The following is a 14,063-nucleotide window of genomic DNA, read 5'->3' on the forward strand; positions in this document are numbered from 1 at the left end:
TTTTGTGATCCTTAATAATATATATGCTCTGTACTAATTTTCAACGTATCGTAACTTGAATTCAGTGCGCATGTATTGCATCATTTCTTTTAACGTATCTTGTGTTACGCTTGCAGCATGATTTTGAATTCTGCGGTTTTACGTGCCAAAACCGCGATTTGATTATGAGGCACGCCGTAGTGGGGGAGACAGCGGATTAATTTTGACCACCAGGGGATCTTTAACGTGCTCCCAATGCGCGAAACACGGGCGTTCTTGCATTTCGCCCCCATCGAAATGCGGCCGGGATTTGACCACGCGACCTCGTGCTTAGCCGCGCAACACCATAGCCGCTAAACCACCGCGGCGGGTTTGTAGCATGTGCTCTTCTTCGTAAACTTATATTTTATTATGATCGATTAATCCACACTGTTTACACTTGTGTTACGATTTCACTATAATATATTTTGTAATTGTTGTAATACTCAACTATTCTATTAGCCGAAACCCCTATGCAATGCCCTCTTTGAGGGAACTTAGGGGTATTTTTGAAATAAAAAATAAAAGACCGTGAAACACAATAAATGAGCCCGAGCACACTACGTCGCCTGAAGCTAACGGTGACGCCTCAACAGCACCTACGCGCTCATGCAAAAAACACACCAGAAAGCTTATACGCGTCTGCTGGGGAGGTAGGGTAACCAAAGACCAATCAGCGGGTGCCGACACCCGCGCGTTCTTCAATGTATACGTTTACTTTTCTTTCATCTATTTCTCTCAGGGCATGAAAGACCGGCCGTTATTATTAAAAGAACATAAATGACGAAGCATAACCGCAACATGTGCGTGGAGCCCAACAGTGTTCTTGCACTCCGATGCCAGCAGCGTTCTTTTTTTTTTTTTTTTTACACTGCACGTGAACAAGACGAAACTACCGTGCAGTTATGAACAGAAGAGCAACAGCCACACAAGGAAGGTACTGCGTGCACTAAGAAAAACAAGGCGATCGTAACGCCGAACAGGCCTGCTGTGGCACTCCATGTTTGTGTTAGTTCATAGTGTTTGCTTTTAGTCTAGATTTGCTTTTAGTTTAGATCTTTTAGACTGTCGATGCCAAATGAAACGCGAAAGCAGAGGGCGTGGCCGAAGTATAACTGAAGGTATGGTGCGCGCCGTCGGCCAGTCTTCCCCACTGACAGCCGCCCACATCCGATTTAACCGCACAGCGCGATGATAATGCTATACTGCGACGTTTTTCTTTCTATTTTGGTTCCCTTTTATTTGGCAGCGAGAAAAAAAAGATCGAAGAAAATAGAAGCGAAAATATCGCTGTATAGGGCGAGCGTCGTCGCACCTTGCAGGCAAACTGGATGAGTGAATCTATCTCTAATAATGACTGTTAGACGGCGCAAACTGTACCACGAGCAGCGCTCTTGGCGTGTTTCATTTGACGCCGATATACCACATCCAGTTTCGCCGCATTGTGCGATACTACTCGCCCCATATAACGATATTTTAGCTGTTGTTCTCTTTGATTTCTTTTCCGCTTTTCTCGCTTTCAAATTAAAGAGAACCGGAAAAGAGGCGAAAATATCGCAGTATATAAGGGGAGCAGTATCGCACAGCGTGGTCAAACTGCGCGCTTGTCGATGGTGATGACTGATACCTGGTGATACCTTCAGTTATGCTTCAGCCACGCGCTCCGCTGTTCACGTTTCATTTGACGGCAATAGCACTAGAGGCATGTAGGCTGGTAAAAAAAGGCAAGTTGCTAAGCTTTTCTAACGAATATTTCTCTTAATTCGCAGGTACGCTTCTGTGCATTGCGCGCATGGCCAACTGATGACGGCAGCGGTCACGGTTCATTCGAATGCGAAGTGCTATAGCTGTACATGCTGAGTCACGTCTCTCGTGCACAGTTCCATAGCAAAAGCGACCGCTGCTATAGTCACAAGACGAGCACACTGTGCCCGCAAGCGCTGACGGCAAAAATGACTACGCCGGCGTTAGCTAGGGGAACTGCCTCGCGGAAAGGATACTTCTTACATGTGAAGTGCGCATGCTAGGATGGTTTACTATAGGCATACAAAAAACGGGCCGATCGAATCGCGAAAATGTAAGCACGCGCACTTGGCAGACAGAGTGCGCAGAAGCGGCGAGACGGAGCGCGCCGGTGTCGGGAGAGCAGAGACAGACCCCTACGATTCCCACGCCGCAAAAGCGTATAATGCAATGCGCCCAAGCGGGGAGCCAGGGCAGCTCTCACCGATTGGTCACGTTCAGGTGACGACACCCCGGCGGCGCGAAGATGTGCACGGAAGACGGATGGCGAAATCATCGGTTGCGCGCGCAGCCCCCACGCGGCCATTACACGTGCACTTATCGACACGCTCGCGATGCGGGCGGTATATTATAGGCACGCGGCGACGGCGGCCCGAACGCAATATAAACGCGGCGTGCAGGGAGAAGCCGTGCCCGCGTGCAGTACACTACTCGGTCCTCGCCGAATGGCTGCGATCGGCACCGGCGATATGGCCCGGCGCAGTAATGGAAGCACGCGTGATGTAGGAAATGCGCCCGACGGGCATATACGCGAGAAGCCCAGTTCCATTAGGAGCTGCAATGGGCACCCACGGCTGCGCCCATCGCACGCTCCTTGCTTTGTATACCGTGGCTTGAAGATCGCCGCGGAGTCGAACGCGAAGCGCATTCCGCGGCCTAATAGTTCGAACGGCCCCGTTCAATGCCGCCTAATCAGGTCCGGCGGCCGCGGACCTCACAGCGCGCTAGGTTATGGCGGCCGAAAGTCCGGCCGGCGGGCATGTGTATACTTGCATAGGGACATTTTCGCCATTACGGTGACCGACATGCGCTGCGCGCAGCACTTGGGGCGAGGTAATGCGAGCGTTCTCTCTCTCTCTCTTTCTCTCTCTCTCTCTCTGCGTAACTAATAATTTATTCCCGTAATTCTGTCCCGCGTCTATATTGGCCGCTGCCCACGATAAAGAGCGAGACGCGAGGCAATCAGGACTGCGCCACGACGGAAAGAAAATGAAGGTGCAAAGGCTCGGAAGAATCGTTATACCCTAACCAGCCTCCGGTGCCTTGTTAGGCAGATATGCCCGACCTTTCGCAACGTACGGTGCGAGCGTACAGGTGCGACTACGCGGAAATCGCGGCTGCAATATTTTACACACGTCCACGGCGGCCAAACTCTCCAGGCTAACGAGCTCGCGGAATGTCCTTGTTCACGCGCCGACGCGAGTACGCATTAAAGCGAACTGGCAGAGCATATATGCCACTGTCATGCCGTGCGGATACGCCTTGTGAGATACGACCTCAATGAAAACGCAGTCACGCGGTAGCAAGGTACTATAGCTGCATGCGGCGATTTAAAGCGTGGAATGTTTATGTCGTCTCACTGTGATCACTACGGGACAGGTAGGTCACAAGCCTACAAAGTCCGTTTCAACAACAATGAAACTCAAAAGAAATTCACCGAAGATCAACACGAACCCAGCAAGATTCGCGTTCATTCATCGAAAAGACGAAGTATTGGGCTTTAAAAAAGAAAGAAAAAAAAAAGAAAGGATTCGCCCTCACAAGAGAGGTGCGCACGAGCATATGCCGCGGTGGGTGTCGGTATAGCTGAAAGTATGTATGATAGAAAGTACACCTGCATGCAAGTATTTCGTTCTATAGTACATACGCTATTGCAGGACGTAGTGGCCGTTGCGAGAAGGCAGTAATTATTTTCAAGACGTTCGACTCTTACGCTGGACAGGCTTTATGCTTTTAACGAGTTAACGAGGGAATGACGGATGAGCCATGATGATGAGGGGGCGTTTTGCGGCGCAAGTGCCACATGTGACCAAAGTGCGCTGTGCATGAGAGTCACAGCTCGTGAGACGAATACATGTATAGCTGAGGCGCACAGAGCGCTCCGTGTGTCTTTTCTTTTTTTTTTTTTTGCGTTCGTTGCTTGGTCTCATGCAGTGTACCTCGCAAAAAAATCATGCTCAACATTGAATTGCATCTCAACAGAATACTTACTGAATACATAAAGGCGCTAAAGTAAAGGCGCAGTAAAGGCGCAGTAAAGCCTCGTTACAACAAAGTTGAAGGGGAACGCAGGATTACTTCGTTATATCCATTACTTCATTATATCCATTATTGCATGTACTGCAATGCCAATCTCTATGGTAATTTCAAGGGGAACTTCCCTTACTTCGTTACGTCGATTATGTTATTATATATATAGTTTCGTTGTAACGAAGTTCGCACCTCAATAACAATGCCTTTTCTTTTTCTTTTTTACAGCTCAGAATGAAACATTGTATAGGTTGTCGGCTTTTCACGTATGTTTTCAACACTGCGAGCAGTTTTCTCACCGAATGCGCGAGGCCTAATATTACTACGAGGACGCAGTGTATCCAGCAGTACACCTGAAAACTTTGTCCGTCCCACCTATATTGGCGGGAAGCTGCCCGACAATTTATAACGCAAGAAGAAAACAAACGAACTGTCGACAGACCTGTTTCGGCGCGCGAATTAAAACGAGAACTTGAAACCAAACAGCAGCTGTCATCCACGATGAATGTAGGTTTGGTGCGTTCCTCAAATCAGAAGCAGAAAAATATATATATCTACATATATAACGAACGAGCAGCGACCCAAGCACAGCCTTCCAAGTCTCCCCGAGTGCGCAGAAAGCACACAGTAGTGGCCTGCTGGGATAATATGTACGGCGTTCAAGAGCAAGAGGGCACAGGGCAAGCGGTTCAGTGCAAATGGCAAGAAACCACCCGCATGCCGCCGGACGACAAATGAAAGTCGGTGTGTGTGTGTGTGTGGGGGGGGGGGGGGGGGGTGGGGAGGTGCGGCGAAAAAAAAATAAGAAAAATGCGACTGGTGCCTATCGTATCAAAGAAAGAAATAGTAATAAAAGACACGGGTGGGCTCGCGCCGCCGGGCTGGCCCGGGAGCCGAAGCACGGCGTGGCGGCCCCACTTTGCACCTCCGAGGCGCTCCCGTAATCAGCGGTTGTCCAGCGAGGCGGACCGGTGTAACGAATGACCCTCGTCCGGCGCGCACGGTGCAGAGACGCAACGAAGCGTTTGGAGCTTCAGAGGCCGGAAGGCCATTAGGCCCATAGAGAGAAGGGGGGGAGGGGGGTAGGGATCACGACGCCGATTCACTGAGGGCTAGCACGAACCGTTTCCCACTGCCACACTCACTGTAGTACCCGTCTCCGCGTGCGGCGTCCGAACGACGCGCGCTTCGAGAACGCCACTGCGAAAAGAGGCGCCAGACTCTGTGAGTGGATAAGTGTCTCTGCGGAACGACGCGCCGTGAGTGCACACAAATCGTCTCGATGTGGGCCGCGAGAAACATGCGCCTATTCCCGCTTGCCTGGAGCATCGTTTGTCGGCCAGCGTTCGAAAGGGAAGCGCCGCTCGCAAATCACGCCATCACGCCCTTCCTCTGCGCGCAACGCGGTGCTCGCCTTCGAGGCTTCTGCGAAGACGACCTTGAGCCGTATGTAGTCAGCTTGCGCGCGGTTCCTGCGATTCGGAACTGACGTCTGCGGGGCTTCTCTAACGGAATGCAAACAAATTTACTACACGACTTAGCGACAGACGGCGCGGAGGGCGACTGCTGGTTGTATGCATGCCCCTCTTACGTTGGACGAACTCTCTTCGGCCCGCTTTTCACGGAAGAAACCTTGCGCGACAGCCGTGGGAAGCAGCTCAACAAGACTGCACAACCAGCTCACGGGCTCCACGGCCTTCCGATTGTTCGTAACTTCACGTTTAAATTACTGCAGTTATAGAACTCTGGAGATACAGATGTGTGTACCAAGTACTGCTCAATGAATGCGGGTACGTGCCTGCCCGAGGCGCGTGTGATGGCGAGGGCAAGGAGGAAAACCCTGCTGCATATCGAGCGGCCAAGACAAGTGGTGCGCAGGTGCCGCTTCACCGCACGTGGTTCTCCAATCAATGTGGGCACGGTTGCCAAAGCTAACAATGATGACAACAATATATATATATATATATATATATATATATATATATATATATATATATATATATATATATATATATATATATATATATATATATATATATATATGCTCTGTCATAGACATGATCAGAGTGGCACTGATTGGCCCGGCAAGCAGTTGTACTTCTTTTTCAGAAAAGTAAGAAAATTGGCTTGCTCATGTGAGATCTGTCTGTCTATAGTTGCTCGGGTGTGAAGCGTCACACAACTTCTAAATTGAGGATAGCAATGAAACAAACGAAAATAATTTCGCTCGCAGTATTTATTACAAAATTCATGGCCGATTTCCGTTAACATCAAGAAAAACTGCGCCTTTTAGCGCAAGCAGAAAAAAAAGAAAAGAAAAAGTGCACTATTCTAAATAAACGATCGTGTAACTTCTGTCAAACATGAGTTTTCTGTAGTAAACATGTTTATTTCTTTTTTAAATTTAATTTTCTCTCTGTTCTTCCGCAATAATTATTAGTGTGCTGCCTGTGCTATATATCTTCGCTGTGCCGATCGTTTGCTGGCAATGCTTTACATAGCATTTGGATTGTCTCGACGCTTCCGGGCCTATCTACGCCTACTCCTCGAGCATGCGTACTGCTACAACTGACCTCTAGATGTGCGCTGTTACCACATGCATTCCATGCACGACGTCGCGAAACGGAAAAAAGGACGAGGAGGAATGCGGAGGAGTGTCAAGTTGGCGCGCGTAACACCCGCATATGAACGTCCACGCACGTATACAGTCGCACGCCAAGCGCACGTTTTAATCTCATACATAAACACCTTACGGACGAGCCGACCGCGTCCCGTCGCCGTGGGAGGTGGGACGTCCCGGGAACTCGACGCCGTCCGAGTCCCGCAGCGGGCAGCAGGCGCGCCCTGAATGTGCCGACGCGGCAGCGGCGCGCGCAGCGGGAGTGCGGGTCGCGCATCACCGTTGCGTGCCTCTCAGCGTGTCCTGCCTGGTGGTGGTGGTGGGGGAGGGGGGGGGGGTTGCACACCGCACTGGGGGCTGTCCGCGCTACCTGCCGTTGATCCAAACGGACGACGAAGCGTGGGCGAGAAGCTTAGAAGAGGCCACCGCGGCCGGTGAGGACGACCAAGCCGGCTGGGCGGCGGCTGGAGCGCGGCTCCGATTCCACGTCTCGGACACCGCGGGGAGCCGGCCTAATTTTCGCCCTCGAGCTCGGCCCGCCCGGCGGGCCTCCTCTCGTCGGCGCGAAAGTAAATCGTCGCCCTCGTGCACCTGCAGCGTAGGCGCTATGCGGAATGTTCGCGGCAGCGTCCGCGAGCCAGATGTCCCGCACTTTCGCACGCTTCCTCTGGGTTCGCTTTCAGGGCTTTTCGGCCACGAGTCAACAACGTGAAGACTAGCTCTCAAGTGTCCGAAGTGCTCCACTCCTGCGTCTGCAGCCGATGCCGGCCACCTACTTTGGACGTGCTCTAGGTTGGGATGTGAAGTTGAAAAGTGACCAACACGAAGGCTACGAACGATGGCCCACGGACCTGCACTGTCTGCACGAAACGGGAATACTGCGCTTATATTCAATTAAGTTCTTGACGTCATGCCGCGCGGGAAACCCAAGCGAATAAAATAAAAGACAAATATGTGAGAAACAAGTAAACATAGTCGGAGGTTAATAATGCCCGCCACGGTTGCTCGGCGGCTTTGGTGTCCTGCTGTTGAACACGAGATCGCGCACTCGAGTCCTAGACGCGATGGCCACATTCGAATGGGCGCGGAACGTAAGAACGCTCTAAATTGTACCGTACTTTGGACGCACGTAAAAACACAGCACGTGGTCAAAGTTAGCGCTCTACACTTCGGTGTCTATCGTAGCCCCAGTGTTGTTTCGGAATGTTAAAACCGATCAATCATCAGTATATAAAGTTGGATGCGGTACGAAGCTGCACGATCCTGCAAAGAAAGCGACGGTAATAGTGCCTTAATCCGGCGATACTCCCCGCCAGTTCCATTAATATCACATAACGCGCTGACACAGGGCCCGCGTTGAAGGCTGCTATAAGAAAACAGCCGCGTAAAAGAAAAAGCAACAAGAAAAAACCATGTTTCCACATGCTGTGTAGCCTTGACAGGTGCGATTGGTCGTGTCCATATACATTATTCGTCCAACTGCCGCCGATACAAAAATACTTCCCCTTTTTGAGTGCAACGTACGGGAACACGTACCATATAGCCCGCTTCATCTGCTCTTGCAGCCTGTTCATATGACAAGAGACAGCTCTAATGTCCTTGCTGAAGCAACGTCAAATACTGTCATGATTTGAGCTAAGAACGCGTGCATACACGGCTCATGGATTAAAGCGTTGAAAGCATTTCTAGCCTTTCTGAGGGATGCCGGTTTCAAGGAGACACTTTAATTGGTTTACCCTTTGCATGTGGTGGTGTGTTTTGGGTACGTTGCGGGCCTAATGTGACGTGCGCAGCACGCGTCATTTCTGATCATTTCTATCTGGAATAGCAAGCTAGGCGTGGCGCCACGCTTACCTCTCCAGGATTCCTTAAAGAGATATCTCTCTCTCTCTCTCTCTCTCTCTCTCTTTGTGCAAGAGCGTACTTTCTGGTAAAGAAGCCGCAGGAGACCGAGTCAAACTCGCCTTTCCCTTTCGATCTTCTTACAGCGTGATCGATGCAGTGTAACTTAGTTGTACAAGCAGCGCAATTTGCTATGCTGCTGAAAAACAAAACACCGAAGAAGCTGCGCACTCAGACTGCAGGGGACCTCACCGACACAGCAGGGGCGGCGGCCTACATAGCCAGCGACCGCAACGCCGACCCGTGCTTCGAAAACACACGTCGGCCCAAATAACCACTACGGCCCGCGCGTAACGTACGGCGGCGTACTCTACAAGCGACGAGCGAACCGCCTATTTCAGAGCGAATCCAGTTTCGTTCGCGCTCCTCGCGGACGAAAGCTAAAAGAAGCGGCGCGCGCGAACAGCGCTTAAACGAACTTCGCCGAACGTTTTATCCGGTCGGCTCAGGCCTCGGGTCGAACAGGCAAAGAATGCTAAAAATACAAACACAGACACACACACACACGCGTGGCGACAATAACTTCGAACGCCTATAGCTGTGAAATCCTCGGGGGCAAGAGAGGTGCCGCCGGGCCAGGTAAACAGAGGCGAGACTCTATGTAAGTATACGCATTCGGATATATATATATATATATATATATATATATATATATATATATATATATATATATATATATATATATATATATATATATATATATATATATATATATATAGGGCTCGCGCACGGCAGCCCCGCCAGTCCTCTCGGGGAATCAACGTCGATGGCTACTTTCACTCGGCGCTGAAGCAAAGCGCTGCGTGGGACGAGCGCGCGTGTGTGTGTGTGCGTGTGTAGCCGTGAAGAAGCTCTATAACTTTGCGTCCGGGACGCTCGCTGTATAACGCTGAGAGGAAGGAACGGCGCGCGGAGCGCCTCAATTCCCACCGTGGGACTTATATATACAGGGCAGTGACAGATGAAAAGGGTCGACGAATCCGCAGCGCAAGCAGGTGCATTGGCGCCGCTCATTCGCGTCTGAGAATAACTGCACCACGGCGGTGTAGTCGAGACCGGAACCATATGCACACTGCGCATGCGGGAGCGGCGATAGGGTTCGCTGCTGTTTCTTCGCGCGCGAACTGCGACGGTTCTATATATGCACCTTGAAATGAGCCATATATCGTGTGCTCACAGAATACGTGTTGAGGAAGTGGATACTGCGTCTTACCAAACGAAAGGATGACAATTCAGCGTTTAATGATCAACACTACATAGAAACGAGTAAACTATATAAATTCGTAAGGATATTTTTTCAGGCAATACAGGAAGCTTTGACAAAAAAGAAGAAGAAGGAAAGAAAGAAATATAAAAGCTGCCATGTAGATATCCGCAAAAAAAAAAAAAAAGAACGATAACACCGAATGAAATGAATGAAGAAGCATTTTAAAGTATGCTTCGACTTATCCACGATGTTTAACTATACTTGACATCGCGTGTATTTGCTATGAATAGCGGCCCTATATATCCTTAGGGCTGCAGGCACAATCCAACCGTCATTCCGCATAACATTATCAGCTGCATTTCTTTTTCAAAAGGTATTGCCCATAGGAGTATCTACTGCGCACGCACAGGCTTCGTTATCCGAATGCTTCCCGTGCATGCACATAAATGCTCTTTCGATTATTAATTCTCACAATAATTAGTCACTTCATAATACAATGCGTGGCTAGGAACGCTAACATAAAAGCGAGGATAGTATACAGTATCATCTCCTTTATAAATGAGCTGTCCTCTACATATTCCCATGCAATGGCTCCCTCAACCGGACTCGGGTTGTTTGCTCTCCACAAACACGCTTCGGCGATCATTCGCGCACTCGCACGATGCATCGTGCGTGCTGCCATATATACGGCAATGAATCGCCGATGAACCGCGCACCGGCGTCGGCCGACCCGAGGAAGCAATTTACTCGCCGCTCGAGCCGGCAAGGGGCCGTGCAACAACGGACGAGCTTCGATCCGAGCGCATTCGTGCAGCCCGCAAGCCTCGCCCCGGGGCCATCCGTGCACTCTCCCTACTCACCGGTGTGCCCACGGCGTAAGCGCTTCAAAAGCTCGCTATACGCGCTCACAGACATAAAGTAGCCGTGGCTCACATATATAACTGACTACGAGTTCGTTCTCAAACACAATTTTAGTCTGTCTGTCTCTCTCTCTCTCTCGCGCGCGCGTTTCTATCTCCTACTCAACCCTCTAAGCAAAGAGACTCGATCCCCATATCTGCAAAGCCCCGCCCTACCCCACGTGGGACTTCTGTTCCGCTGGAAAATATCGACAGAGTATATACCGCCCTCAGGCATAGCCATCCCGGACCTATTCTGCAATTTATTGGCCCCGTCAGGCTGAGCAAAGCTGAACGGTATACTATAGAAAGGGGGCGAGAAATGGGCAAATATTACCCGCGTAAGTGTATACTTTTGGCAATGCACGCCGCTTATAGTACATAGCATTTTGTGTAAATGTGGAAAGGCGAGGGGTTTCTACGGATGCGCAATCCTCGGACGCGCGTCGATGGCACAGAAAGCCACGAAATCTTTCTTGCACTACCTCAAATCGACAGGTCATGGCGACCGCGTGTAGACTCGGTGCGAACCTTTAAAAGTGCTCGAAACTGTGTAACTCTATGTCATCTCTCTCTCTTCATACGTATATCCTCCCCCCCCCCCCCCCAGTGCAGGGTAGCATACCGGACGTGCGTCTGGAACATCCTCTCTCTCTCTCTCTCTCTCTCTCTCTCTCTCTCGGGGTAACAATAATCGATGCGGTTTTACGCACGAGTAAGAAAGCTGCAGAGCTGTATAAGGGGCGCCGTGAAGTGGAGGCTTCCAGGTCTGTGTTAACCACCCCCTGCGGAATTCTTCACGTGCCCGAAAAAATCCGAACACACGAGGATTTCCGCATTGCGCGCCTCGCTGAATGCGGCCGCCATGACCAAGATTCAAGCATGCGACCACAGTGGGTCCCTTTATATATCATCCACTGAACCACCGTGACCGGCACGTGGGAAAAAAACCCGACTCGTTAGACGAGGCAGCCTGACATCAGTGATGTCAGGCTGCATCATGCTACGCCCGTAGCATGATGGATGCATAATACACATCGAGGATTGCTGAAATTCTCTTTCTGATGCGCAAATTTATGCATCGTATGAGGTAATATAGCTCACATGTGCGCATACAGACGCAGCGAGTAGGTTCCCGTATATAGCGCGCTGCATTTGTACGTATGCAAATAAAGACCAATGATCTGGCTCTGAAGGGAATTAGCGGAGAGGAGTTTAAAAAAATAAAAGAAAGAAATTAGCTGGATTAACGATTCCTGCGACTACGAACTCATTTACTCTACGAAAGCAGCTATGTATGCTCCCCCCCCCCTCCTATTGCCACCGACTATACCCCCAAGGTGTCCAAATTTGTAGAATAACTTCTAAATATTTAGTGCAGAGTTCTAGGACAACACTGAAAGGAACAAAATGACAGAAACAAGTGCTAACTTACAACTATGGCAGCTGGTAATAGCTCAATATTTGTTGCCAATGCACATGTCCTATACCACCACAATGTGATTGGTTGATTTCTTTTCTTTTTTTTTTGTCTGTGTTCATCTGTGCCTGGCATTAAACTATAGTTCGAACTTAGCGCTCGTGCCTGTTGCGTGGTTCAGTACTCTCCTACAATTCGGCGCTAAAATTTTACAAGTTATGAATAACCGACTAGCCCAAATAAGCGCTTTGTAGATCACACCTGCAACCCTGTGCAAGCTCTCCGAACTGTGTGCAGTGACGATAAACACTACGAAAGCAGCAAGTCGACGTCGAAAGGATGACAACCACGGCACAACAAGGAACGCCGCAGTACATCTCAACGTAAAGGGCGACGGACAAAGCAAACCCTGTTTCAGTCCTTTAACTGCTGTCGCAAAAAAAGAACAAAAAAAAAACGTCTGCAACAAACAATCAAAGAAAACATAAGATGCCGCAAGTCTTGCATATCAGCGCGTACGGAGGCGCGCTGTGAAAGGAACAAGCACCGAGTAATGAACCCTGGCACGGTGTCCATTGTCACGTGGCCCTTCCACCTTCCAAGCCCCAGATGACGCGCCGACGACATCAAGGTGAAACGATGGCGCAGGAGGAAAAAAAAGGAGAAACGCGAGCAGGCAAAGTGATGTGCGGTGAGACCGGTTATACGCTGCACTGACACCGTTAATAATGCTCGCAAATCTCGTCGGCTTCTCTCGTTGTATCGGTCCGCTCGACAGAGAAGTGCGCTGACGCGCGGCAAAAGCTAAAATGTGCGTCAAAAGCTTGAACAGCGTTGCGACCGACCCAACCCCCTCCGCACATACCTCGTCGATTCGCGAGCAGAGACGCGTATACCTAGCTTCTCGTGGGTGTAAATCGCGCAGTGTCTGCGAGAAGGTGACCCTCTCCCACATAGGCTGAGCGTACGTACTCTGGGCCGCGGCGACAATTAGGCGCCGTGAGAGGTGCTCGCGGGCGCACACGCGTCTATGACGCTGAAGCAATAAAAGCGTCAGCGTGGAGCCCGGCGCTGGCGCGAGAAGCGCGCTGGTTTGTCTTTTATGACATTTTTTTTTTCGGGGAGGCCGCGCCATTCTATTTAATTACCGGTCTGCCGAAGCTGCGCCGTCAGGGCCGAGGCGGTCGGAACCGCGCCCTTACAGTGCGGCGTTTTAATAAGCAATCAATTCGGGCCCGAGGTAATGGGAGATGGAGAGGCGTCCATTCCGTGTGCGCACGCCGACGTACGGGCTCGCCTCGAACGCCGAGAAGTGCGGCGCTATCGCGCGCACTTGGAGCGCTGACGCGCGCTTGCGCGCCGTCTCATGCCTCGTATTGCGCGTCGAGGCAGTGACGAAACCCGTTAAGTGATGAGCCCGAGCATTACGCCATCTCTTCGATATGAAATGGGGGCGCTCTCTTTCTTCACGGCACCTTTACGAGCTCGCCTGATATACTGTCCTTCAGCGACATAACTCTCGATGCTATAACGTGTTTTAGCGCCAAGCATATAGACATACTGTTCGCCTACACAAAACGTCCTCCACTATACACAACCGGAAAAGATGGCTTCCCCAAACGCACACACGACGCGGGAGGGGGGGGGAGGGTACCTCAACGCAGTAACGAACACACCTGGGATTGCCCAGGTATAAACATGCACATCAATCTATCGCTCCAACCTGAAGACACAAGCTAGGAGATTCCACGTACTTGAAAAGTGGCCGACTGACCCAACACCGACTAATGTGGGCAAGATGCCTGCCCAAGGGCTCACCCTACCGGAAGAAGAGTGCCAGCCCAGATCGCGAGGTGTCGCAATCAACATCGCACCAAGGAGCGCAAGGCGTGGGACAACCGCCGGCCTTTGACCTGCTCGTCAAATTCCCATGCGGCAACAGCG

At 50.6% G+C, this 14,063-nt stretch overlaps 1 protein-coding gene across 5 annotated transcripts in view; it reads right to left on the bottom strand.

Moving 5' to 3' along the window:
* The window catches only part of fra (neogenin protein frazzled), a 305,588-nt gene that overhangs the window by 126,819 nt on the left and 164,706 nt on the right, over positions 1 to 14,063 (bottom strand). The window lies entirely within an intron of this gene.

This window comes from Dermacentor variabilis, chromosome 5 (assembly GCF_050947875.1).
Source record: "Dermacentor variabilis isolate Ectoservices chromosome 5, ASM5094787v1, whole genome shotgun sequence".
Classification (NCBI taxonomy): domain Eukaryota; kingdom Metazoa; phylum Arthropoda; class Arachnida; order Ixodida; family Ixodidae; genus Dermacentor; species Dermacentor variabilis.